We start from the raw sequence: 26,009 nt of genomic DNA, 5'->3' as shown, positions 1-26,009 counted from the left end.
TTTAAACAATTAATATATAGCACTTTTATTGTCTGCTTTTTAGTCTTAGAGTGTATTTTATTGCTATTAACTAATCTGCACAAGTAACTGATTTGTCTGCAGTTAAAAGCATTCTGTATATATCTTTATCTGTTTGTGGCTTTCTCTAGTGCTATTGGCTGTAGGCTATTGTCCCCACCCTCCCGCCCAGTTGGTGTTCTTATACTTGGTGGCTTTGCAGTTGCCCGCCCCTACTGTAAATCTGATCTGTGACTCTCCTCCCAGTCTAGTGTCATTAGCTCATTCTACCTAGTACAGAGAGCACATTTGATAAGGCCTTCTGTTTCTCCTTTTTCTCTTTCAAAAAAAAAACAACCTTTTTTTTTTTTTGCCTGAACCTCCTTGTGTTCCTACTGTGCTTCTCAAACATTTTGGAAATATAGAGTATATTTCAGAGCATTTATAACTGTAATTGCCTTAATATTGCTACAACTCAAGTGCTCTAAGTTGCACTGCATCTGAAGTGTTGGTGTGTTTTAGCGGCTTTTCTGTATATATAGACTTCTCTGTTTCTTTAACTAAAATAAGCTCTGCAAAGTTGTTTTATTGCATTCCTGCCTGTATTTGAGTTTTTTTGCACTTTTAAAGTTTGTTTTTGCTTAGTTTAACTGGTAGGCTACACACTCAAGTGTGCTAGCCGAATTAAAGCATTTACTGTGTTTCTGTACCTAATTTCTGCTACTTTGTAAAAAAAAAAAAAAAAAAAAAAACACAAATTCCTAGTTTCCCGCCTTTACTGAACTAGAATAGTCCAGTCTTCAGGTATTGCTGATCTCTGGGCTGTGTCATAGTTCCTGTGTTGCCCATATCCTTATTTGTACAGGAGGAATCTGCTTTGTTCACCAGGGAGAGTGGGGAGCTCTGAGCAGCCTATTTGTCCCTTGAGGAGTGGTTCCAGCCCAGTGACCTGTAGTTTATTGGCCGTTTTGGGCCATTTCCCATCTCTTTCTAACCCCCTGCTTTAAAGCCAGCTTTAGCGCGCTTTTGCTCTTGTAATTTAAAGTTTGTCCTGTTTGTTGCATTTACCTGTTGAGGCTAAAAAAAATGATCCTCATTTCCCATCTTTCCTGACCTACAGTAGTCCAAATACAGGCTTTGCTGTATTCTGCTCTTTTGGAAAGTTCCTGTGTTGCCCATTTCCTTTCTTGGATAAAGGGAGGCTTCTTTGTTCACCAGTGGCAGTGGGGAGCTTGGAGCAGCCTATCTATCCCTGGAGGAGTGTTCCCAGCACAAGAATCTGGTAGTCTATTGGCCATTTTAGACCGATTTCTAGCTCTTTCAAGTCCCCCTGTATAAAACCCGCTTTAGCGCGACTTTGTGCATAGCGCAGCATCTGGCAGCACCGCTTAATTGGGTTTAAACCATTCTCGGCTCCACAAGGTCTGCTCTTCACTTTTTCCCTTAGAACTGATCTAGTTCTCATAATAAACACCCTATTCCCACTCTAAAGCCTGGCACTTGCTCACTAAAGCAATTATATAAGTCAGCACTAAAAAATTAAAAGCACTACACCCTCACAAACTCCCTTGAGTACTTTGTTCCCCATTGGCCCTTTTTTTCAATTATAAAGGAATTCCCAATACTATTCTAGCATGTCCAAAGGTCAGTTGTCAATCTTCTCTCCGGTCCAGCTGGTGAATCTGGGAATCTTGAGGCAATGTTACAACTGCCTCATGTACACAGACAACCCTCTCCTCCTCCCAACAAATTCCAACACATGAGAGATGCAACCATATAGCCAAACTGGAGGCTAAGCTCTCTCAACTCAGTACTGGCGTAACCAGTCAGGAGGAGAAGGAAACCACACTCACAATTCCAGTCTCACATAGACCTACCACGACAGCAAACCAAACACAAACATACTCGGAGGCTCTAAATAAAAATCTGTCTAAGCAGCAGAGACCTCCAAAGCAGACACCCAAGCAACCGCTACCCCAAAACAAAACACGTGCAACACATAGCTCACAAAGCCAGTGTGCCGAACAGTCACAGCCCTCAAGGCTAAACAACACACCTGATACACTTGTAATAAGTGACTATCGTCAGGCACACGGACGTCCCGCTCACCAGGCTGAACAAGGAGAAGGTCACGGTGAGATGCCTGTCGGGCGCTAGGATCCGCCACATAACACAAGCACTCAGGTGACTCCAAGGCAAGTACAAATATGACTCAGTCATTGTCCATGCTGGTGTGAATGACCTGAGACGTACTGGACTACATGAAGAGAGACATAGAGGAGCTCTCTGAGCATGTAGCACAGGCCTGTATGACCCTGACCTTGAGTAGCATCTTACCCACACCAAGAATGACGCCACAATATGAAGACAAGATGATCAATTTCAACAATTGGCTTAAGTATTGGTGTCATTCAAAGGGGATCCAGTGCCTGTCAGCCTGGGATAACATGCTCGACAAGCCACGATGCTTCGCTAGGGACGGCTTGCACCTGTCACCCCTGGGCTTTCAGATATTGGCAAAGGCTCTTGCCACCCCCATAGTGCCTTTTTTAGGCAAGGCTCAAAAGACAAACCCACCTCCATAAGTATCACAAGGGATAAGAAACTAAGAGTAATGCTACTCAACGCCAGAAGTCTAAACCTCAAGATGCACGACGAAACTCTCCTTAGCATGGAGAACATCGATATCTGTGCAGTAACAGAAACCTGGTTCAAGGCTCCCGAGAGCACCCCAGCACTACCAGGTTATACCTCATACCATGTTTTTTGGCCCCAAAACTTGGACCGAATCACAAAAGGAGAGGGAGTATCAATATTCGTCAAAGATACCCACACCTCCAGGTTGGTGGCACAGCACGAAGCATCAGAGACTATCCATGTGCAACTAACAGTGGGTAAAACTGCCTTCCAGTTTATAGCCTGCTACAGACCACCCTCCCAAACCCAGGAACCCCACTCGGCCTTCCTGAGAACACTGGAACATATGAATGTCTCTCCAAACACCATTATATTGGGAGACTTCAACTACCCTAACAGACTGTGAGCACTACTCTAGCTCCAACACCCTAGCCCGAAGGTTCCTAGAATTTATAAACTCAAATGCTATGGAACAAACTTGTTGCCACTCCCACAAGAGGGGAAAACATACTGGACCTGATCATCACCAACATGGGGACTCTATGCTCCAGACCAGAAGTGTATCCCTCACTGGTAAGATCAGACCATAAACTAATCTCACTAGATATTCACATCCCGACCCCAGCCCCTGCCCAGAAAACCACAGTGAAAAACTTCTCTAAAGCAAATTTCACACTCCTCAAAACCGAAGTGGAATCCTTCAAAGCCCCAGGCCTGTGGAAAATACTGCCCAGACCGCAGAATCCTTTATAAAACGCATTCTATGAACACCTTCAGGAATGCATGGATCATGCAATCCCAAATAAAACCAAGACCCAATCCTCCAAAGTTAGGCATCCTGTCAGGTGGACCCCAGCCATAAACAAACTATACAATAGGAGGAGGAAGCTACTACATGAGAGCAAAATCCCAAAAAGGGAAGGCATCTCTGATCAGTATTAGCAAAAAACTACAGGCACTCATAAAATCGTTTTCTTTAGTTATGTTAGGAACCTGGGTGGGAATTCCCGGATATGCTCAGAATTAGTCCAAAATGACAAAAAAATACACCGAACCCACAGACATTGCCAACATCCTAGCTGACAGGTTCAGCGCAAACTTGTCCCCCCCTTCCCTAAAGGGCAAATATCTATCCCAGCAGAGTGCTGCCCCCCTGACATCTCAGATGCTCAGGTAAGAGCTGCCCTCTCCAAAGCAAAAAACACAGCATCAATGGGACCAGACGGTGTCCCGGGCTGCGTCCTACATGAACTCCAAGAAGAACTAAACCCAAACATAAAACTACTGTTCAATCTCAGCCTTACTACAGGATATGTACCCAAAGAGTGGCATACAGCAACAGTGGTCCCTCTCCACAGGTGATGCCTCAACGGATCCTGGAAACTAATCGCCCCATAACCCTGACTAGCTTGGTCTGCAAAGCTATGGAAAGGATCATCATGGACCTCATAAATAAAAATATTGGGGACCTACAGACACTGGATCCTACCCGGTTCGGCTTTGTTAAGGGCAGATCCTGCCTCTTAAACCTGGTTGATTTCTTTGAAACAGTCACAAAGGCCATTGACGAGGGGAAGGTGGTCCACACAGCCTACCTGGACCTTGCAAAAGCCTTCGATACAATACCCCACTCTGGCATTATAGATAAGCTCACCAGCTTAAATATAAACCCCTATGTCATGAGATGGGTTGCAAACTGGCTCAACCAGAACCCACATGGTTAGAATTGCTGGAGCCATGTCAGACTCCAAACCAGTTACAAGTGGGGTCCCACAAGGCTCAGTCCTGGGACCTCTCTTGTTCGGTATATATTTCTCGGAGGTACAGGCTAACACGGAAGGACTGTGGCTGACCAAGTTCGCAGATGACTGCAAACTGGGCGCCATAATAGACTCTCCAGCAGACACAAGCATCCTACAAAAGGGCCTCATAGAAACAGACAACTGGTGCCAGAGCCATGGCCTCAAGCTAAACGCCAATAAGTGTATAGTCATCCCCTTTGGCAAAAACAAAGTGCCCACAAATTACCACATAGGTGGTAATCCATTAAGTACGGAAGAAGAAAATTAGGGACCTGGGGACCAAAGTTGATAGCAACTCTCATTTGACAACCATGTGGCCAAAGTGGTTAGAAAAACATTTTATATAGCCCACCTAATCATGAAGGGATTCACATCTAGATCAGGGGAGGTCATGGTGCCTCTTTACTCATCCCTCATCAGGCCCATAATTGAGTACAATGCCCCTTTTGGGATGCACCTTACCAGACACCTGCAGCAACTGGAAAGACCCCAAAAGTACCTCACCAAGAGGATCAAAGGGCTCAAACAGATGCCATATGCTGCCCGGTTAAAGAAACTCCAGCTCTACTCAGTGGCATACGCCTGCTCAGAGGCGATCTGTGCCAGACGTATAAAGCCATGTCCAACCCGGAATTAATGGACATGCTGCACCTCAGAAAATCCAAATCCCATCGAGCTATGTGCTCGAGAGACTTTAACCTCAGTTCTGAAATAAATAGGACATGCTGGAGGGACAGATTCATAACCCAGAGGCTCCCTTCACTCTGGAATAAAATCCCAGTCCAGGTTAGGCAGAGTCCCGCATTGACTCTCTTCAAGAGGAATCTTGAGTGGATGGGAGAGGATAGAAGTGATACCCGGGGTAAACCTGTGTCACTGTTAGAGGCACAGTATACCAACCTCGAAAAAGGGCATAGCAAAATTCATTTAAAATGAGTGGCGAAAGCCAAACACACTCTGGCTAGGCTTATAAATGCCCTAGGGCAGATAAAAATAGGTTCATACTAGGCTAAGGCATAGAGGCCTGAGCATGTGGCCTGGGCTTCGGTTTCTTAGACATGGATTGAGATTTAGGCCTTAGTAATTAAGGAGGCGTCGATTTAATATGCAAGTCCGCAGGACTGAATACACCCTCAGAAACAAAAAACGGTGCCTACACAGCAGCTCCGGACCCATCAAAGGTAGAGACATCTGCGGGTTCCATAATTGAAGTATCTCGTGGCATACCGGACTCCGAATGGGTCTCAGTAGAGGCCTGCGAATCAGAAGTAGCAGGTATCAGGGGCTGCGAAAGTGCCAGAGTACTGGTGACTGGCTTAGGAGAAGCGGCGTCTGCAGTTTTGGACCTCTGTGGCCCATCTCTGTCTTTATCTTTGCATTTTTTCAGAATCTCGGTAGTCGGACGGCTAACGGACGACATTTCTGGATAATTAAACAGAGAACCAAAATATTTAGAGGCAAAAATATACCGACGATGGATAGTGCGCTGATTAAATAAAGCACAAAACCGACAGCAAGGTACGTCATGGTCAGGGCCTAGGCAAGGAATACAGTACGAATGAAAATCTTTGAGGTATTTGCTTTCCACAAGTTAATGCAATTATACTTTTACCGACATCGGTAAGAAGCAAGAAAAAGTTTCCCCAACAGGGTACTTGGCTTTTAGTTGAAGACTTCGGTTCTGAACCTCAAAAACGAAAATTTCAGGAATCGACCGACACTTGCGAACTGCTTCTGCTTCGGGCACCACACGGCAAGTAAGACTGATGTAATGGCGTCGGCTGCATGTTTTATACCCCTGACGACCTGACATCATGGAAGCGGGGACAGCAACAGACACAGGACCCAAGACTTTGTTAATCAGGCCGACTGAGGGCAACCTGCAAGCAGATTACCCAAATGTAATGACTGCAACAGTGAAACACGAAGAACATCTGTTAACCAGCACCCAAGGGGATTGCTAGATGCCAGATAACTGTAGTTTCTGGTTGCTTTGCTTTGAGAATTACTACTAAAAATAGGCCTGACCAACACTGTACCCTATACTATTTGTTTTGTTTGACTTGTTCAGGTTTTGGGGAGAGAAGGAATTTACTCCTATCTTCCTTTTTAAAACTCTTAAAATTTCACGGTATGTTTCTGCTAGGGGGAAAACGAAGTGCAACACGTGAAAATTGTGCTGCATTTCTTCCATACTGTTTTGCCAGTTGCTTGAGTTCTGGTTAACTGCTTATTGTACACAACTACAGATGAGTGTAAAAATGTTTTGTAAACAAAACCAACCAAATTAAAAGAAAATATCTCCATACTCTTGCATTATTAAAACAGTTCTGAAAGAAGCAGAAGAACCAAATACATACCACGGGGCTTTAGCCGATTGATCAACTTGGAACTTGCGACAGCCCCAAAAGTGGACTACAGCAAAGCAACTCAAACCATCTACAAACATACTGTCATGCTACTAGTACTATGTATGAATACAAAAATGTTTGCATACAGAATAGACAGACGCTTTTGACACTTCTGTATGAAAAAAGTAAACAAAGCACAGCAAGCCACTTGTTATTAATGTTTCAAACTCGTTTCTCAATTCTGTTTTAAATGCTTACTCTTGGCCAATTCTTCAGTTGAATTAAATTGTTAACTCAAATAGAGATAGTGTTTCAAGAAACTGCTCCATCTTGTTCAAACTGGGCAACACACGTTTATCACTTATTCATCCAGGGCTACGTCAGTACAACAGGAATACACACAGGGCAATTCTTTTTCTAGAGGCATCACAATACTAATTAAAACTATTCCATGCTCTTATGAGAATGAACAGTCTGTTAAGGGGGGGGGGGGGGGGGGTAAATAGAGCACAGACTCTACTCTGGATTACTTACTATACAAATAACAAAGCCAAACGTCTGACCACCCAAGATTTAATCATTTAACAGAATAAACTGTTGCAAAATTTTCGAACCTTCACAGCTCTCTCAATGCATAATACGATCAGTTAAAACCAATTATGTTATATATCAATTGCCAGCCTATCACACGTCCACCACGTCTCACATGACCAGTTTACAAAACAGTAAAATGCATTATTTATTAAATAAAAAAATCTGTGACAGTAATAATAGTAATAATAGTAATAATATTATTATTATTATTATTATTATTATTATTAACAGCATCAGCACAGATGTAACATAACAAATAAGATCATATAAAACTCATCTGGTTCTTTAAAACTGGTTTTAAACTATTTACATTATTTAAACCAAAGTCCAGTATCAGCTCTAAAGTTTATCCACTTATACAGTTTATCAACTTCTATTCAGCTAGCTCAGTTAGATTAACTATATCCCCCTCCTCGCTTTGGCTTCTCAACTTCCTGTAATACCCTAAATGTAAAGGTGCGTTCATTACCAGAATTTAAATTACAATATGCTTACTTAATGCATTTGAATCAATATGCCTACATATTTCAGATAGGTGGAAACCTATCCCTTCCTTCAACTTCTGACTGGTTTTACCTATACAGAAACAAGTACATGCTTTACAGTTAGCAAGGTAAACTACCTTGTCAGTAGAGCAAAAGGGGTAAATCTAAACACATTCTGCATAGTAGGATGAACAAATTCATTATTCAAATCAATTTAAATGACAACATATACAATTATAACACGGGGTGGTATTCTTCTTAATTAACATGGAGACATTGTTCTTTCAACAAAATGCATGGTCCTTATAGCAGAGGTGTTGTTTCAAATTCTTCTCCCTTTTATAAACAAAACAGTGGTCTGTCTATCACTTCCTTCAGTTCAGGATCTGACTGCAGTTATTACCCCCAATTCATCTAGATAACCTGTCAAATCATATTAGTATGCCTACTACATTTGGTAACATAACCCAAAGAGTCATTCAGATCAGTAAATATATTATTTAATGCATAAAAGTTTGAAAAATGTGGGGCACCTACATCCTGACAATGTACTAATACAAAGTCCTTGTTTGTTTGTTTCAATTAACTTTGAATTATACCTTCCAGATTTAAAACGGTCATATTCCGTAACTCTTCTAAAAAAAAAAAAAAAAAAAAAAAAAAAAAAAAAACACACTTTCGTCCCTGGTACTCAACCTACTTGCCCTTAAAACTGACTCTGAACAACACTATTATGTATAAATTTCAAATGCATACTACTACAGTGAACATATTGAGTAGACTGTACTATGTATTTCTACATTACACCATCCATCCTTAATCATAACAGCTATGTCCAAGTCATTAATCATTTCAAAGGACATATTAACATCAAAAGTTAGAAAATAGAGTGGTCTTCTCTAAATCAGAGACAAAGTTAGACAACTTAGTCATTTCCTTTCCAAATGAGGAAGATGTCATCCACAAATCTCTTGCAGAATAGTAAAATCAGCATGAATAAAAGAACTATCAAAGATGAGCATCTCCGCCCACCTGGCAAGTACCAAGTTATCGCAGCTGTTAACAGTGGGTAAGCCCAAAGCTACACCCAGTTGCTGATGAAAAGTTCATTGAATACAAAGACATTACTGTTAAGAACTACATCCAACATTAAACACCACATTTCTATCTTCTCACTAGAGAGGTTACTATATGAAATAATAAATTCCCTTATATATTGGATACCCAAATCATGAGGAATGACGGTAAATAAGGATTTAATATCCATAGTCACCATCAAAACTTTATAATTACTATTCTGGCTAGACCAATTATAAAGCTCTTTAAGGAAATGGGCAGGTCAAGTGTAATTTGGGGGGGTCATAGTTCACAGTTCTGCAATGTGTGGAACATGGAGGAGATTAGTACTACTTCAATAAGCATTTCCATAAGAAAAACAAAAACAAACCAAGCTACACAAAAATTTCAATTCTACCTATGTAACTATTCTTGGCGAAGTTATCAACTAAATAAAGCATGTGAGCAGAAATCTAAATTTGACAACTGGGTGGAAGATCTCTCAAAAATATAGTGGATGCAGTTAATACAAGACAAAGTTTAGCAGACTTGTTAAGATAAGGCAGACAAACGTGAGGAGACAATCATGGTACATTGCGATGTTGGCTTAAGTTCAGCTACAGAAAGGAGGAGTTATGACCATACAAATTCTTTCCATAGCTTAGAAAAAGCAACAGACACCCCTCCATACAAATACACGTGATGGTAGCAACTGTCAAAAACAAGCAAAGGCGAGGAAACATTTACACAACCAAGGTCACACAGATATAGTTAGTCTCCAAAATTAAGTCACTACCATGTCACTCTGTTGTACAGTTACATGTACTTGTGTCAAACTAAGGGAAACCCGTACTATACCACAAGATCAACCCAACAAATGGCATTTTCTTAGCTGTGAGCTATATTCTACATTCAATAAAAATGCCTCCTTCAAATGTATTAAAAATTATGCAGTCAGTCCTAAGATGAGACTCCCAACATGACCTCAGTTCAAACCGAAGGTTATATACAGAGACTGCAAAAACAAAAATTATGGACACTTCTTACAGTGTCAGACCTGTTAACTATGGATCTGACACCACTGCATCAGGCCTGAACAGCACATGAATCATTTCCCAAGGCCACAGATTTCCTTTCCAATAGCAACCTGCTACTTTCTGCCTTTTCAGTTCTAAACAAGTCCCTCAAAAGCAAACAGGAGCAACAGAAATATGGCAAGAGGAAGCTAGGCAGGTAACTGGAGTTCTACCTGTATTCTAGTGGCATGGCATGTATCCATTCCACATAGCTAGTGAATCTGTGCTGTTGAGCTCTTGCAGCCAGAGCTCACACATCTTGGGTGGCTGGCAAAAAAACAATTGAACAGCTCTCTTTCTCTCCACCTTCCACCAGTCCCCTCCATCTGCTCTAATGATCCATTTATATCACTGGCAGGTACTTGCTGGCTTGCCTGCTCCCAAGACAAGCATCAGGTACACCAGAAGTGGGGCACAGATAGATTTTCTTTCTTACACAGCCCTCCCCACTCATGCACAGTGAGTACACCAGGAATGTGCGCATTGGTCACAGTGCAGGTACTGCGCTATGATTGTCAATTGCTGACGTCAGTAATCCCGTACTCCACATCATATACATTACTTCAGTCTCCACTGGGAAGCCAGCAATCTATGTATGCCCCCCAGAGAAGCAACCAGGCATAATCCCTCTCCTCCTCCCTCACTCTGCCAGCTAAAGCAGGTGCTAAAACTGCTACTCCAACTCCTATCACCACAGTTTGGGCTCTAAGCCCCTGCATCAACACAGCAGGCATTATAAACAGCTTTGCTCCAAATAAGACTAATTATAGTATAGTTGGTTTAGATTTTGATTTCCATTTTTTTTGGCAGCCACCATTGTTCTGAGAGACGGCCTTCAAGGCTATCTGCAAATATACAGAGCAGAGCAGAGCATATTTTTTTGGTTTTAGAGTTTGTACTGTTTATTGTTGCTTATAGTTTTTCAGATCTCTGCTGAAAGTGTTTTGTCCCACTCACCCTCCCTATTTCTGGCTTGTAGTTTAAATTTGGTGGCTTTTGCAGTTGCCCGTCCCACTGTAGATTTGATCTGGGGCACTCCCCCAGTCCCATCTCTTTACCACATTCTACCTAATAAACTCTTTCAGCACTTGCTTTTAATCCTTTTTAATTTAATTGCATTCTTTAAACTGTGTTTGGTCTAATATTGCTACATACTCAAGTGTGCTAGCTTGCACTGCATGTGAATTGTTTTTACTACTTTTCTGTAAAATAAAAAAAATAAAAAAAAAACGGTAAGCCTGTTCCTGTAACTAGTGTTCCAGATACAGATTTGCTGTATCCAGGACTGTATGCAAGCTTCTGAGCCCCCCCAAGCCTTTGTGTGTTGGAGGGAAGCCTTCTAGCTCATCAGTGGTAGTGGTAAGCACTAGGTTACCAGTCTACCACATAAGGAGTGGTTCTGGCCCAGAAATTGTAGTTATTGGCAGTATGGGCAATCGCTTACATCTCTCTCAACTTTCTGATTTGAAATACTGCATTTGCACTTGTTTCTGTCCTGTAACTAGTCTAGTGCAGATACAGATTCTTAGGTTTTAGCACTTAAATTTGCTTATTCATGCTCAGCACTTGGTCAGAACTTGTAAGCACTAAATAAGCTACTAAATTACTATAGCACTCAATCTTCATTACCTAGAGGAAAACAGTTTTTGTACTTACTTTTCTCACTTATCTAAAGGAAAATAGTTTTTTATTCAGGCATGACCAAGGGTCAGCTCCCAGTGTTCTCTCCTGTCTGATTAATCTGGGCATCTTGAGGCAAAGTAGAAATTGCGTCATGTACACAGACAACCCTCTCCTCCTACCACGCAACACTACAACCTGTGAGAGATGCACTTATCTAGCCCAACTGGAGGTAAAGCGCTCTCCAACCAAGACTGTACTTGACAGTCATGAGAAGGTAAACATTTGCACTACACCACACTCACATAGTCTCACTAAATCTACACCACCAAAATCCACATAGTAACACAAAAACATTCGCTGGAGGCCCTCAATAATAATCTAAGAAAGAGAGAGACCTCCAAAGCAGAAACGCAAGCAACCATCCCCCAACACAACCCAAATAACACATAGCCACAGCCAATAAGGAAAAACAAACGTACCCAACACACTAGTCATAGGTTACTCTGTATTCTATAGTCAGGCATACTGATGTCCCACTCACCAGGCTAAACAAGGAGAAGGTTCCAGTCAGCTGCCTGTCGGGTGCCAGGATCTGCCACATAACCCACGCACTCAAGTCACTCCACAACAAGTACAAATATGACGGTCATTGTCCATGTTGGTGTGAATGACCCGAGACATACCTCCCTGGACTACATGAAAAGAGACATGGAAGAGCTCTCTGATCTTGTAGCCCATGAACCTAGCCCTGAGTAGCATTCTGCCATTGCCCTGAATGATACCACAGTACAAGGACAAAAATGATGGACTTCAACAATTGGCTAAGCTTCTTGTGTCATTCTAAGGGGATCCAGTATCTATCTGCTTGGGGATGACATGGTCGACAGACCACGATGCTTTGCCACAGATGGCCTGCACCTGTCGCCCCTAGGATTCTGGATACTGGCTAAGGCTCTTGCTGCCCCTATAGTGACTTTAGGCAAGGTTCAAATAAATTCACCACCATAACAGGAACAAGTCTAAATCTCAAAATTCACTCACTCGAGGCACTCCTTAAAATGGAGAACATCGATATCTGTGCAGTGATTGAGACCTGGTTCAAGGCTCCAGAGAGCACCCCTGCACTACCAGGCTACAACTCATACGACACTTTTCGGCCATGTAACCTGGACCGAAACACAAAAGGCGGAGGTGTGTCCATATTCATTAAGGATATCCACATCTCCAGGCTAGTTGCTCAGCAGAATGCATCCGAGGTTAACTCTTGGATAGACTGCAATCCAAATTGTAGCTTGCTACAGATCCCCCACCATGCCCCAGGATTCCCACTCCTCTTTTCTTGATGTACTGGAAAATATTAGGGTTCAACCAAACACCCTAATAATGGGCAACTTCAACTACCCCACCATTAACTGGGAAAACTACTTGTGTACCAACTCCTTAGCTCAACGCTTTATGGAATTCATAAACTCCAATGCCCTGGATCAACTTATCCACACCACAACCAGGGGCAACAATATCCTAGACCTAGTTAGTACTAACATGAGTGACCGGTGTTCCACATATGAAGTCAACTCCTTGTTGGTCCAATCCGACCATAAGCTAATCACCCTTAATATCCACATCCTGCCCCCACCCCCCATTAAGGAAACCATGGTAAAAAAATTCTCCAAAGCCAACTTCATGCTTCTTAAGACAGAAGTGGTAAACTTCATGACACCCATGCAGATGGACAATACAGTTACAACTGCTGAATCCTACACAAATGCACTCTATAAGCACATACGAGTGCATGGATCGTGCTATCGCAAACAGAACCAAGACGCTATCCTCCAAAAAAAAAGCCAATCTGGTGGGTCCCCTGCCATAAATAAAACTGTACAAAAGGAAGAAAGAAACTGTTACAAAAGAGTAAAATCCCACGAGTGGAGAAGCTCCCTGGTCAGCCTCAGTAAGAAGCCGAGATCCCTTACAAGATCCTCCAAAGCTAGCTACGAAAACAAACGCCACTAATTTCAAGGACAACCACAAAGCATTCTATAGCTATGTCAGGAATCTCAATGGCAACACCCAGATCTGCTCCGAGTTACAGCACAAAGGCACGAAAATTACAGTGCTAACTTTGCATTCTTCCTGTATAGATATGGGCCCTTTAGGGGGTGAGGAGGGTAGAGTCCCTGTAATCACAACTACGCAGGTAAAAGCTGCACTCTCTAAAGCCAAAAACACAGCATCCATGGCACCGGACAACATCCCAGGCTGCGTTTTACACGAACTTCAGACTAACTGGCTCCCCAATTAAACACCATGTTCAATAATAGCCTCGCATCAGGCATTGTGCCCACTGAATGGCGCACAGCAACAGTTATCCCACTCCACAAAGGGGGAGCTACCACTGATCCCGCAAACTATCGACCTATTAGCCTGACGAGCCTGGTCTGTAAGCCCATGGAACGTATCATTATGGAACTCTTAAACAAAGGACATTAGTAACCCCCAAACTCTGGATCCCACCCTGTTCGGGTTTGTGAAAGGCAGATCATGCCTACTGAACCTGATCGACTTCTTTGAGGCAGTCACCAAAGCCGTAGATGAGGGTAAGGTGGTTCACACAGCCTATCTTGACCTCGCCAAGGCTTTCGACACCATCCCCCATTCTGGAATTACAGCTAAAAACTCACTAAACTAGGTATAAATCCCTAGGTCACAAGATGGGTTTCCAACTGGCTCACTGACAGAACCCACACTGTAAAAGTTGCACACTTCAAATCTGACCTCAAAGCAGTGACAAGTGGAGTACCTCTGGGTTCCGTCCTGGGACATTTATTTGGTATCTACTTCTCTGAAGTACAGGCTAACACAGAAGGCATCTGGCTAACGAAGTTCGCAGATGACTGCAAACTAGGAGCCATAGTCAAGTCCCCAAATGATGTGGACATCCTACAGAAGGGCCTCGCCGAGAGACAGATGCCTGGTGTCAGAGCCATGACCTCAAGCTCAATGCCAAAAAGTGCAGTGTCATCCCCTTTGGTAAAAACTCTGTACCCATGAACTACCACATAGGCAGCAATCTACTAACACCGAATGCGTGATAAGAGACCTTGGGACCCAGGTGGACAGTAGTCTCTCCTTTGATAGTCACATCGCCACAGTAGTCAGGAAGTCCTTCTACATGGCACACCATCATAAAAGGGCTCTCATCCAGGAAAAAGAGGTCACTGTTCCCCTCTACTCGACAGACCCATTATGGAGTAAAACGCCCCTTTTGGAATGTACCTCGCAAGACATCTGCAGCAGCTGAAAGGCCACAGAAGTACCTCACAAAGAGGATTACTGGCCTCAAACAAAATGCCCTACACTGACCACCTCAAAAAACTCCAGCTTTACTCCATAGCATATTGCCTACTCTGATCTCTGCCAAACATATAAAGCTATGTCAAACCCAGAGCTGTTGGACATGCTACACCTAAAGAAATCCTAATCCCTCAGAGCTACATGCTCTAGGGACCTACACCTTGTCACCACAATAAATAGGACATGCTGGAGGGATAGATTCCTGTCCCAGAGACTTCCCATACTTTGGAACAGGCTACCCCATCTATGTCAAGCAAAGTTCTTCATTAGCACTCTTCAAGAAAAATTGATGAGTGGATGGGAAATCAGAAATACACTCCGGGGATCAATTCTGTGTCTCTGCTCGACAGTGGCACAGGAAAATAACTTTCTTGGGTGGCATAAGCCAGGAAACCTTGTTGGCTAGGCTTACGTAGGCCCTTGGGCCGAGGTAGGTACTAGGCTATTAGACACAACAAGGCCTTACCATGTCTAAAGCAACTCAGATTCTGTATCTGAACTCAGAAAAATCTCCCTCATCAGACCAATCTGCCCACCCAACATCTCCAACAGTGCACCCCAGGGATTGAGAGAGTATAGACAAAGAGAAATAGGGGATCCCAAACAAAAGACCAGCACTGGTACAGCTTTTAATAGCATCTAGAACAGAAGCTGCCATTAAAGGAATAATTAGTACAGCATATAAAATATTGCAGGATAACTATAAGAATCAAATTATATGAGATTAGAAAGGATTGGGAAGAGATTGGAAAAGCAATTCACAAAAAAACAATGATACATGTATGTCTCTCTCAAATATGCAATAAAATCTAGAAGATTTAGGATTTTTCCTACAAATGTTTACATAAATATCTTATACCCCAAATAGACTCCACAGAATTGTTCCTCAGGCAGACAGTAAATGTTGGAGGTGTGATGGGGAATAAACAGGTGACTGGGAACATACATTCTGGGAGTGCAGCGAGTTGGCAGACTAAGGATTAAGGATTCCACTCAGCCAACAAGCAAAGGAAAGGAAGAAGGAGTTCTTTCTTTCTGGGAGAGGGATACAATACCCCAGAAGAATAACCGCAAGCAACTTATTGGTATACATGGCCATTTTGCTAAACATTTAAAGCAATGTGAAGTGGGAGACTTCCCAACTTATGTGGGGTGCATGCCCCTGCACCCCCTGAACTTGTATACACCAACTCAGGATTGTCATACCTTTCAGAAAACGGAATATTCAATTAAATGGAAACCCAAGACTTAGTATATGCAAGTCTGTTTATATGCAAGTCTGTTTTTCAGCCAGTCTCCATGTTCGGGACTCTCTAGCAGGTCCTGAAATTTCAAATGATTAGTCCAAGTAAGACATCTGGTATCACAGAAATTAACCTTTTAAAATTTGACTTGCAAAAACTGTTAATGTGAAGTTCACAATTTTTAAAAGAAAATAATTTTCTTACTATTTTTCTACAAGATATTTATCGATCATGTCACACTGGCAAACTATCCCTTTTACAAATTTTCTGAAATACCTTTATAGGAGTTCAAAGATCTGGAAGATTCGAAATTATTTCTATACTTTGATTAGGCTCAACTTTATTAGTTATGATAACTTCTAAAATGTAAAAACACTACCTCTATTTCTGCTGCATGCCTGTTTAATGCTGCAGTTCCTCCAAAGAGAGGTGTATTACCAACTTTACCTCTATATCTGTGCCTTAATACTACATATTCAGAAAGCAACCATACTACAGAACTTCCTTTTAAGCATTTGGCATCAATTTTCTATACTGTAGAAGTCAAGATAATTTATCCTGAGCAGAATTATTTTGGGTCATGAACGATACTATCTTAAGTCTACTTCCATAAATGCATAATTTATTCCATCATTTTCCACTGTTAAAGTCTAAAAAGGAGGACTCATTTATGTTACGTTTGATTCTTACTAAATTAGTATAAACTTTTAGTAGTAGGTGCAGCAATCCCAGATTTCTCAGAATTGCCCAAGGATATTACAATCTTTTGTTGTGTTTTTTTGTGTACTTGTTGCAACTGATTTTGATTAACAGCGTAAACGTATATTTTTGCATGCTTGAGGTCTGGATGTATACACACAGCATAACCAAAATTAAAGGCCATGCACACATTAAGGAATCAAAGAATTACAAAAGAAGAACCAAAACATATGTACATCCAAGAAATCTTATCCTAAAGTCTTGGAATCTGAGCATCAAGCTTCAACAAGTCAGTATTGCCTGTCACACACCAGGAAAACAAATGCATCATCACACTGGACACTTCCATCACTCAGCATGGCTACTGGATAAAATAAAGGTAATGTGTGCTATAAGCAGAGACATTTTGAAATATGGTTTAATTTTTTTTCAGGAAACTAGATTCTCCTTTATGGTATCAGCAGCATAAAAACATTACAAATACATAAAGTAAAAACAGACATCAGCTGTGAAACAAACCTGGGTTTACACATCATGACCACATTACAAAGGTGCTTAACGATTTTTCTCCCCACTTCCCAAAACCCCCTCCCAATGCAGAGAGATAAAGCACTAGATTATGACCCAGATGACCTGGGCACTGGAGGGACCAGGTGGGGGGAGGGGTGGCGGTTAAGTAGCCAATGCAAACTTCCCAGCCTGCAATATCAGAAGCACAAAAAGTCTGACAAGCTCTGTGCTACAAAGCAGAGTGTTTGCTCCCAGCCATAGTGGAGCTCACAAAGCTGCCAAGGGGTGGTAGAATAGGACAGGCTCTCTAGCAGCCTCAATCCCCTCACCAAACACAGGTCAAGAGAGGCTAAAAGGCAGGTCCGTTAAACCTGCTGACTTAAGGAAAAAAAGCTTGTGGCAGCTGATAACATGGTCAGCTATGGAGCGAGGAACACAACACACACCAACTTCTGTCCATTTCAAAGCTACTACCCTAAAACATAAAAGTTATGTCTAGAAACAGGTAGGTATCACACTCATACAAGGTACAAGCTCCATCACTCACTGCATGAGCCAGAAAATGACTCTCTAGGTGCCTTTTGGTATTATCTTTTGCACATTAATATTTACATCAATAACTGCATACCATGCTAAGTACAGGCTAAAACATACGGCCTTAAAAGTTGCATGTCAGGCAGCACAACTGCCAAGATGCCCAACTCTGTCTAGAACCTGAAGAGATGTTAAGTGAGGTTTACATACATAATTACGCAAAAGTCAAATATTAATTTTTCTCTAAATATCACAACTGCCAAGAAATGCGGTTAGAACTGTCTAGCCTCATACAAAAGCTAGATCAAAATGGTTGCCAAGTGTTTACCTGCAGCTTGAACATTTACTGAACGTATTTTAAGCAATTTAACAAAACATTACAAAAATAAAACTGAATGCATCAGCTTCCACTGACTGACTGTGCAACTCCAAGCAAGTCCGTTAACCAGACGTTGCTCGCAGGCCTTAGAAATGTCCACGGACATCAGTGCTGCTCTACCCCAGAAAACAAATAAATACCAATAAATATATCTAAGGAAGGTTACCGCTGTGAAGATTTACTTGCATTTGTTTACTCAGGTAAAGCACTGATCAGTTCTGACCAATTTCAGTTTCAGCTCAGGGTCAAAAAGTGATCAGATATACAAAACACGGGAGCATAACTGACAGTACAACAGTAGAGTAACACAATAGTAAATCCAACAAATCTGTTTACAATATGTATGAAAGTCTCAAAACTATTGAGAAATTAAAAGCAAAGGATGTTAGTGAGGCATAACAAGTAACAGCACGCACTCGCCTGCAATATTACCACCAAAAAATACCACCACCCTAGGACCTATACAAGGATTCCTTCCCAAAGACAGCTGAGGTGGTCTGTGCATCTCCTGCTGTTATTCAGGTACAGTCCCACAGGAAGAAGGCCATGGGGGACAGTGGGACATTATACCACTCAGATTTCCTGAAAATCCCACAAAATACTCCAAAATGTTGCTGGGATGGCAGCCTGGGCATTTCACAATGCACAGGACTTTTTTGCATGGATTTGGGAAGATTTTAAGTACATGGAGAAAGTTATAATATGTTTGAGATCATATTTGCCAGAGACTGAGCAAACAGATTTGCCAGTGTATGCCTTTCCTATTGAGATGCTCCAGTCTCACTCTGTTTGCGGACAGAAATGAAGAGGTGGTAATCAGGCACTTCTGAATAGCAAAAGGCCCCCTTATGCAGTCCTGTATATCAGCCCACATTACCATGGGCACTCCAGGCAAAACTTCAAAAGGTTGACACTGATCTAATGTTTAAACTTTGTAACACATGGCTGCTTATTTATGGAACTCTGCAGCTGCATTAGAGGACTGAGAATGCCATGGGGCATGTCTGAGTCGGCCACTGCGAAAAAAGGGTCTGTGCATCTATATTTTTCTCAGCATCAAGGGCTCTACACCATAAATGGCCTCTGCATAGTTAACTAGCCAGTGTATTAGTGATACAAATGTAATCTCTGCTGCTTGCTCACTGCTGTCCAGGCAACTACAACTGACAGCAAGACCAACATTGGCATTAAGCTCATAGGCACATGCCAACTACAAACCTGGTACTCTTGTGGTATGCCCATTCAGCAGCCCTTTTATACAAATTTACATAAAGTGCAGGCAAGCTCTTTTCTACAGCTTTTCCCATTCACTAGCCCTACTTTATACACCTATCGGTGCAGCCTAAAAGTCCCTGCGCCCACTGTTACACACAGCATATTTAAGTGATCACATCTGCAGAACTTCCAAGTTCCTCTCCTCACAGACAGGATCATTTAAAGACATCTTCCAATTATACAAACTTTAAGCATTAATCTGCCACAAATGCACAGCAATACATTATTCAAACACTAAAATATGAGGACATACAACCAGAACTATGACACACTACTCCTAAGTAACCTTGGACTTGCATCTTGCGTCCCTTCCCAGGTTTTATCTTTGCAGATTCAGCAGCAGCAGTAGGCACATTGGTCTGGCTAGAACAGTCAGGCAAAACAATGTCCAAGAATCAGTTCTAGTTTGGATTCCTAAAGCACTCTTTTACAAATTGCTTTCACAAAAAAAAAAATAAATAAATAATAAAACTGCAGGTCTTAGACAATGGTTTATTCCATTTACTGTATCACACTGTTAGCCAATCAATCTGTTGACTGGAAAATCCCACAGGATAAAACTGTCCTTATTTTAGAGGCAAGCCAGGATTATGGTCAGAGTGGCTAGCTCAGATTCGCAGAGCAATCAAATGAAGATGAAGAAATCAAACCCTCTACCCTAGGTACAGGAAGCATTTCATTATACATGGAGTATCTCATTAACAGCTTAAAATTTTCAGCACCATGTGGTAACTGCCAGACTGCCAAAGGCCCTGCATACTCTACACAGAACCCACAAAGGCACTGGCAAAACCTGAATAACTCCATACAAAACGTGTGACCAGAAGTCAGGACTGAACCCCAAACATCCAACCACTAAGCCGCCATGCATACTGAAGGCATGCAGCGGTAGTCATCCAAGGCATCTCGTACTAAAATTCAAGCAATACATTTCCAAGTCTAAGGAGAATTTATACCACTTTGAAATTATAACTCGGATAATATAGAGATGGTTAAACCCTTTCATGACAAAAGATATTATAATTCTTTACAAGCACACATAATGAACCTCAGTCTAAAGATTAAAAAAAAAAAAAAAAAAAAAAAAAAAACACAACACACAGACACACACAGCATGGGAATAAGCCTCCATGTGAAAAACTAGAAGTACTTAAAAACATGCAACACTGGATGGTTAAGTGAGGCAGTTAAGCACAAGGACACAAAATGAGTACAATTAAAACTGCAGTGCTTGAATTATGGATACGGCCTAAGAGCACATAAAACAGCATTACAAATCTGGGATTACAACTTTATTTACAAGTAAGAGGTTTCTGTTGTGGACAATACAAGTCTTAAAATGACTACATAAAAAAAGAAGCAGGGTTGTATAGGTTCATAGATTGGTACTAGGCTAAGTGCCCTTGTGGGCCATTTTAAGCCTAGCCAATTACCCCCATGTCAGAATCAAACCCTGCACCTTGTGTTTGTAAGGCAGACACCTTAACCATTATGCCAACATCCTACCCCCCTATTCAAATCCTTTTAGCAATGAACAGTCTAAAGTAACTCTGGGACTTTAGCATCCAGGCATATTGCAGTACATACATGTAAAAGTTTTAATATCTGAAAATATATTTCACACAAGAACAGGGGAACACATTAGGGGGAAAATCCCCCCCCCATAAAAATAGCCTGGGAATGGAGTTCCTATCAGCACTTTGAATGTTGAAAACGCTGAATTTAATTTAATCGAACTGGTGTGTTTTCTCAGACGAGCAAACTGACGAACATTGGATTTCTTTCCCAGGGTAAAGAAAATCAGTGGGCCGTCATCGAAGTTTGCCATTTCCTCCACTGTGGTGTGGTCTCGGAGTTGGTATATTCAAGTGGGGGGCACAGCCCCCCACTTCTGTCAGTGTTTTAAAGTATTGAATTTTTTTTTTGCAAGGAACACCGATTTCTTTCCTTGGGAAAGAAATAGATGTTCCGTCAGTTCGCTCTTCTGAGATTTCAAACATTTCAGTTCGATTAAATTGCATTCGGTATTTTCAGCATTCGATATGCTGATATAGACCCTGGTAATGCACACAAGAAACAAAGTCACATTAAGTTTTACAGGGGTACAGAAAGTTCTACACAATATACAAGTAGGCAAGGATGTCACATGTACACCTTTCATGTTTTACCAGACGGTGTCATTAGCTGCCTGGTAAGGCAACGACCATCGGGAACTGCAGGGTGTACTTTACAGAATTACCAACACTGAAAGGGTATGCTTTACAGAACTGCACACTGCCCATGTTGGTGAGAAAGGGGCTAAATGCTGGAAGCTGGTACACAAAATGATAACCTAAGAAAAGGAAGTCTAATGGCAAACACAGCAAGAATATGGATGCAAGGGGCATAATTCTGACTTACAGAATAATTTTATAAAGAAACATTTTCTTGAGCAACACTAAAATAAAAAAAAAATAAATGAGAAAAAAATTAACAGTCTACCAAAGTACCCCAAACATGTTAGGCAGAGAGCATAGTGAATTCCTGACCAGAAAAAAGGCCTTGAAAAATGGGGTATCCATTTTCTGCTCCACCTCAAGAGTGTGAAAGCTCAGGGTGAGTACATATATGAGGGACGGAAGCGGACTAAGTGATTTTAAATAACTTACAATCACCTTGTCCACTGATCTATGTATTTGTCTCAAGAAGCTCCCACCAAAGTTGTCCTAAAACATTAACACCAATGTAAACAGTATGCAACAGCAGTACAGCTTTTTACACAGTAAAAAGTTTCATTGCTACAACTTTCTGTTCCTGACTAATACACCGACTCAACACTTGCCCTAATCAACTGCACTTTTCTACTGCTATTTTTTTTTTTAAGTTACTTACTCCACAAACAAAGCTAGGTCTCCCTGTATATTAGTGTCCAAAACAAAGGGGTAAAAAGGTCACATTGACAAACCCAGTTAATAAAAACTACAAAACCCAGCAAAGCTACAGTCTTCATTGTACAAGACCTTAAACCTCCTATAACAGAGAAGCACAAGATATACGCAAATGATCTTCGAAGGACATCCCAGTGTTTCAGCTATATGGCTTCCAAATGCCCACTTTCAGTAATCATCATTTAATTCTTATTGGTGCATTCAGGCCAATATTAGCAGCAACTTTCAGTAAGTTACAAGTTAATCTAAAATTGACTGTTTTGCCCTCCCCCATTTAATTTTCTATTCAATTGGCAGGCAAGAAGATCACTGCACATAGCTTTGAAAATGTGGAACTCTTCTCCCCAAGTATTTCCTGGCATACCTCTCAACTGTCCACATTTTTGCCTCATATTACTCATCTGTTCCTCATAACATTTTTCTGATAAAACGCTGAGGACTGAAGTCACTAAATAATGACATATGCCCTTTAGAAAATACATGCCAACACAAATCCTGTAATTCTAGCAAGTTTCTAAGCACAATATTTTAAATTTGTCCCTATTTTTGGGCCTTTGTACCCTCATTACTTTAGGCTTTGTCGAGATTTCTTGCGTTGAGAGGCACGTCTTCTGGAGATGGGACTCCTGCCCAGTAACGGTGCATACACACATACAACATTTGAAATTAAAGTTGCAGCTTTAAAATTAGGAAGCAGCATATGGTCTAGTGTCATTGCTGTAGTACTGTAGAAAAAGGATTTGCAGTTTAAGCAGAAATGATCACCAGCTGGACAATATTACAGTACACAGATGTTTTGTATGGTGCCAGAAGTAGACACTGCTAAATAAAAACAATTGTGCATACACAACTTGACATTTAGCAGAATCATATGGATGCGTTTTCTTTTTAAAAGGAACAGCCTTGCGCAGATCATGCTTGAAACATCTGTAAATCTCATTATCTTAACAGTACTTCGACAATACAAAACACCAACCTACTTCACAATCATCTCAAACAAGACAAATTTTACAAATACTTGGTTTCTCACTTTTTAGTGACATAACAGCACTGACTACAATGTGGTACTGCATGAGGTTATGTACCACATTGCTATCAGACAATTTTATCTGAAGTGGCCTCCAAACAGAAGCTGTGGCATGAAGAGAGACTTATGCTGTCACCTCCCACCACACACACACACACACGACAGAAGTGTGACCACAGTTATATTGGTACATCTTTACACCTCGACACAAATGAATAATCAAACACCACTGTACTGCAGCAAAGTAAAACAGGTGGACATTACAAAAAAATGGTTGCATCTCAAAACACTTGCTGGCATTTGCTCTCAACATTTTCAAACCTGCAAATATTCAGCAACACAAGGGTATGTGCACAAAAGATTGGTATGCAAGACTCTTTCTGCAAACACTACACAAAAAAAGGCATCTAGATGAAAGTTTTAAAATACAACACGCTCCGTTTATGATGCACTATCATACACTAAAATATGGGGTAAAATACTAAGTTATGGGGTTTACCTTAATGATGGGCAACACTCATCATGCTGTACATTTTAACAATGACTACCAAAATTTCTACAATGGCCAGTAATTTCTACCTCTTTACAAGCATCTGCCGACTTGCACATACAGGACAAAATGTATTCGTCTATTGCATGATTTCACTTAAACTTTAAATATCAGCTTCTGGACTGCAATACACAACAGTGTCAAGTTATGTTACATCTGGCAGGGAAAGCAAACCATTTTAAAATGTCCATTTGAAACACTGACAGTTCTCAAACCCAAATGATCCATTTCTTAGTGATCCTTAATAATATGACTACAATTTCTGTACCAGAGGTGGAAATTTATTTTTCATGGTGATTGACAATCTTTTCTGAGATGGAAAAAGTAACATCCTGTATCTTGTGAAAATCTGTGTACTGACTCTTAAAAAGCATTTAACAGCACAAACAATGCTAGCATTTGTGATGACGCAACTGAATGTACAAACAGACTTCTAACTTTCGCAGTTTTCAGTACTGACTCCAAGGTACGCTATAACTTTCTATATCCAGATATCCTGTTCAAAACTAAACTTGAGACATGTTGAACTTTCTTTGCAAAATCATTTTCTCAAACACACTGCCTTTCTTTGTGAAGCAGTGTCACAAAAATATGCTGCCACTTTGACATTTATGCATTTTTACAACCAATGGACAAAAACTCTACTAAATAACCACACAAAACTGAGTTATATCAAAAGGCACAGAGTGACCTTGATTTAGAAAGCACCACTCGTTACCAGTTCAGTTGTACCCAGCCCATCACAAATACACAAAACTTTTGTTTTAAAAATATTAAACTAAAGAAGCTGTCATTTTTCTACAAACTGCAGCACTGCAACTTTAAGCCCTTTATCAAGATGCTCACCCTCCCACATCTTATAATAAAGCAATTTCTTCTGACTGCATTACAAATCGAACTCTCTTGAAGTAGAGTGCTTTTCCCCCCACAATGAAATTAGATTCTGCAGCTGGAGAGCAGACATAAGGTCCAAATGACAGTGGACTGGCTATTCAATAGATTTGAGGGCTGGATCCAGTGACCATCTCATCATAAAGATTTTCACAAAAGATCATGTAAGGCACATGCTGGGGTAGGACACAGCAAAATGCAATTATGATTAGGTTCCAGATGTCCAACCATCATCACGTAAGGGGATACAAAGTGGAAAGTGAAGTGAAGACCCCAAAAAATTACATTCTGCTCTCACTTTACAAATTACAAAAACCATATACACTAAAAACACATCTGACATAATACTTCACAAAAAAAAAAAAAAAAAAACTAAAATGTGTTAAAAATAAAACGTTAAATACAAGCACTGTTCTCAGCAATGTACCTTCTACTGGCAAAATTGCACTTTACTACTATGGCTGTTTTTTCACAGCTCCCCATGAATGCAGTGCACTAACAGATGCAAGCAAATATCCTGGTTTCCACCATAACAAGTGCCTGCCTCCACCAGATACTAACATCTGGAATAGTGCAAACAGTTAATACATTTTTACACCGTTTCGTGCAGTCTCATTTCACTGGCAATGCATCTTTAACCATGGCTGCTAAACTCCCAACTACAATGGAACTCACGTCTCTATAAAAAAGAAAATGCTTGTTTGTAATGAAATGGGGGGCCTGCATGCCACAGCTGCCCACAGAAGACAGACATAAACATGGACACAACAGAACACATTACATAAACTTTACAAAAACGTTCCTCAAAAGCTAGTGTTTAACTTGGTTCACTGACCAATGTGTACAATACACACATCATAAAAAGCCCAGGTAACAAGAAAAAAATGCATCTTTAGACATCTGTATACTGAAGCACTGCAACCAAAAATAATGGTGGGGACAAAGGCTCAAAAATCAAGGACAATTTGTAATTATTTCAAGTCACTTAAGGTAATGGA

The 26,009-nt window shown here is 41.1% G+C and overlaps 1 protein-coding gene across 1 annotated transcript in view; it reads right to left on the bottom strand.

Moving 5' to 3' along the window:
* The window catches only part of TGFBR1 (transforming growth factor beta receptor 1), an 845,154-nt gene that overhangs the window by 817,532 nt on the left and 1,613 nt on the right, over nt 1-26,009 (bottom strand). The gene's annotated exons all lie outside the window — the stretch shown is intronic.

The sequence above is a fragment of the Protopterus annectens genome, chromosome 3.part0 (genome assembly GCF_019279795.1).
Source record: "Protopterus annectens isolate FY-2018-M chromosome 3.part0, PAN1.0, whole genome shotgun sequence".
In the NCBI taxonomy this organism is placed as follows: domain Eukaryota; kingdom Metazoa; phylum Chordata; order Ceratodontiformes; family Protopteridae; genus Protopterus; species Protopterus annectens.
This window is presented reverse-complemented; position numbering and strand designations above follow the sequence as displayed.